Source organism: Vairimorpha necatrix, chromosome 12, assembly GCF_036630325.1.
Source record: "Vairimorpha necatrix chromosome 12, complete sequence".
Lineage (NCBI taxonomy): Eukaryota > Fungi > Microsporidia > Nosematidae > Vairimorpha > Vairimorpha necatrix.
The window spans coordinates 632,992-636,976 of record NC_088827.1 but is presented as its reverse complement, the minus strand read 5'-3'; positions in this window follow the sequence as shown (position 1 = coordinate 636,976).

Here is a 3,985-nt window from a genome sequence, read left to right as displayed (position 1 = left end):
TCTTTTTACAATACTTTTAAGTACATTTAAAGACAACTCCGTGTTCTTAGTAACCTCGTTATAATTACAAACTGCTCAAAATTTTTTTTATTTTGCCTACAAAATATTATATACTGCTTTTATTTCTTCTCTTGTCATAAATCTTTCCTTCATTTTTTTAAAATAGGGCAAAAAATCTTCTTTATGTTTGCAAGATTTTTTATGTAATCTTTGCTTTTCAATAAAATTTGAGATTATCGAAGTCTCTTAGTTGATATTAAATTTCTTTTTATGGCTACTTTCTGCGTTGCTTCGTTCTTTAATTAATATCGACGACCGTAAATGAATTAACAATTTTTTCTAAACAATGTTTATATCCTAGTTATAAAGTATTAATATTTATATAAAAAATAGTTCCTAAAAATTTATTTAATATTAAATAATTTTAAAAAAATTTGATTTCCTTAATCCAGAGAAGGAGTTTAATGAAAAATTCTAATATACATAATTATATTTTAGTTATAGCTGCATATAGCGCTTTAAGTAAAAGTCTTATACAAGATCGTAAAATCCTTCTTCAAAATTAGACCTCAAAGCGCAATCCTACCAGATCATTTTTCTTGTCATGGTGCATTATGGAAGACAAAATACAAACTATGACAAATATTTTGGAATTGAACACTAATGATCTATTTTAAAATAAAAATTGATGATCTAAAAATAAGCAACTTGTTTTTTAGTGCCACAGAAGCCTTTATTGATATTTTAAAACATCGCACTACTCATATAAATAATAAAATATGCCTGAATCAGATATAGTTAACAGTTATCAATTTATATATTTTCTAATACAGTACAATGAAAAAAAATTAGTGCATAAAGGAAACTCAAGGCGGGTAGTTATATTTTTCGATTTCAACAAAATTACGTCTATATTTCAAAAAAAACATTTTTAATATAAACAAGTTTACGTAAGTTAATTTTCTTTAAGAAAATTCAACACGTTTTTTAACTCTATCCTTCGCGCATGGCGAAAAATAATTACCATCAAATTATAATGAGTAAGCAGTTTTTAAATATTATTACAGTACATTCTTCATGAGCAAATGATAGAATAAAACTCAAGTATCAATCTCTTGGCTGTTAATCTTAATACAACTGTGTCATTGGCGCGAAAAAATATATCATTTCCAACAAATCTATGACAACTCACGAAGTGTCTCTAGAGTTTACAAAGTCTTTATATGAAAGATTATAAATACAAGAACTTTTACTCAAACTTAAAGAAAATTCATAGTAGTAAAAAATTAAGTTATTAACTCTGAACAAAACATGAGAGAAATCAAAAATAATAAATATTAACTGAGATAACAATTTTGACGCACCGAGCATTTATTAGGGCTTCTCGTGCTACGAATATAATTTCTAATTTTCCTGGGTACGTTTCAGTGCAAAATGCGAAATAGCTCTAAATCCAAACATTTTGATTCATAGGAAATACGTTAGTATATTTTTTCATACATACGAATGATCAGATTCTTTATTTGTAAAAATCAGTTCTACGCACTATAAAAGATTACATAACTACCGTAATTGGGTCTACTAACAAAAAAAAACATTATCAATAAAAAGATTTTTAAAGTATATCGAAACCATTGATAATACTATTATGATATCCTAAATATCATACGATATGTTTACTAACATTTCCCTCCAAATTTGACATCTTTCCCTCCAAGTCCAATACTTTTCCCTCCGATAAATATTTAAACATTTTATCCATCCAGGGGTACGAGATGAATAAAGAACAGGAAACAAGAAGAATAACCAATACGGTTAACAAACAAATAAATATTAATATTCTTGACATGTTCTTAAGTGATGGATACCACAAGTTAAATTTAACCAAGCTGTATCCTAAACTAAACAAAAGGATAAAAACTGAATCTATCAAAGAAATGATCAGCTTTGAAGTCAAAATCAAAGGCCTAAAGGAGCCAATTATTAAACAATTAGAAAAAGTGAAATATATTGAAAAAACCAACATGTTAAAATGGTTTAAAAAATTTGAAGACATTAGCAATAAACTAGAATGGAACGATGAAGAGAATCTAATAGTACTGCAGAATGTAATTGAAGGTTATGAAAATCAATATGGAAATGATGCTAAGACGTACGCGAAATTAAAGGAAGAGATCTTAAGTATAGCCTATCCAAAAAACCTATTCTCTTCGGCGGGTGTAAGAGTGCTAGAAATAAAACAGACTAATTATGACCTAATAGAGGAGATGATTACGGAAATTCAGATCAAATTAGAAGTGGCGTCGTATCTAGAAAAATATACTAAGAATGAATACGAAAGAAGATTTAATGAAGTATGCCTAAATTCGTTAACAGATGCCACTAAAGATTATGTTATGAAAGCTGGTGTAAAGAACGTCAAAGAAATTATACACTTACTAATAACTCTGGAGAAGGAACTAATCGCTAGAATACATAGTGATTTAGATCGAGCCAGAAGTACCTCGACCGACGTTAGAGAACCAATGCTACGAAATGAAATGAATCGATGGTGTAGCTTGCATAGGTCAAGAACACATAACACTAGTGACTGCTTTAGTAGGAATAAAAGAAACGAAGATAGGAGTAGCAAAATAAAGAAAGAGGAATTTAAATCCAATAAAGATATTACGTTTTCCCATTGTAAAGTAATTTTAAAAGAAAAATCCGAGTATCTAACAGTAAAACTACCCGTGTATATTAACGGCCAGACTGTACTCGCCATATTGGATACGGGCTGCACTAAAAACCTAGTAAGCGTAGACAAGGTGAACCAACTAGGGATCACTACGAGGAAGGGCATCGGAGTAAACTTTATATTTGGTAACGGACACCAGGAGATGTCAGGAGAGATTATAGAAGAAAACATTCGAATAAGCAGTCTAAATATTGAAAACCCAACAAGACTGCACGTAATAAGAGAACTATCGGCCGACATAATCTTGGGGGTAGAATTCTTAAGTGAGAATCAAATCATCCTCAACTTTGCCACCCAAACAATCTGTAATAACCAAAGGATTATCAATATGGTTAACGGATTACCACTTCCATACGAGGAAAACAGAGATTTACTATTGCAAAGATGTTTTGCCATAAACGAAAAGAATGTCAGCACCGAGAACACCTCGAAGATATTAAAATACATGAAAAACAATGAGTTATTCAAAGAGATGAAAATCAAGAGAATTGCATTTGAACTGAGCAGCAAAGGGAACTTAAGACTGACAAATAAAAAATACACGATCCCACACAAGTACCTTGATGCAACTAAGCAGGAGATAAAAAGACTGTTGAAAGAGAAAATTATCAAATACAGTGAAAGTAAGTACAGCAGCCCCGCATTCGTCATTGCCAAGAAAAATAACGAAATAAGGCTAGTAGTAGATTATAGGGAATTGAACCAAAATATAGTTGATGAAATGGATTTACTACCTGAGATAAAAGATATGATGAACGAGGTCAAGGGTGCAAAGTATTTCACTAAAATCGACCTAAAAAACGGATTCAATCAGGTACCCATAGAAGAAAATTCCATGAGTCTGACCAGTTTTAAAATTTTAGGAAATGTTTACAAATATACAAGAATCCCATTCGGCATTAAATCAGGCCCCAAACTATTTCAAAGAACGATAAATAAAATATTGGCAGAGATACCCAATGTAGTAGTATATATTGATGATATTTTAATATACACCTTAACCAAAGAGGAACATAATACGATTTTAAACCAAGTACTAGACAGATTATCCAGTTATAAAATAAAAATTAACTTCGAAAAGAGTATATTTGCGGTTAAAGAAGTCGAGATGTTAGGCATGATTATAAATGAAAAGGAAATAAAGCCCAATGTAAGTAATATAGGTAAAGTATTAGTAAAGTTAGATATAACAAAACGACGGGAGCTACAGAAAATCCTAGGAATCTTAAACTGGTACAGAGAGTTCGT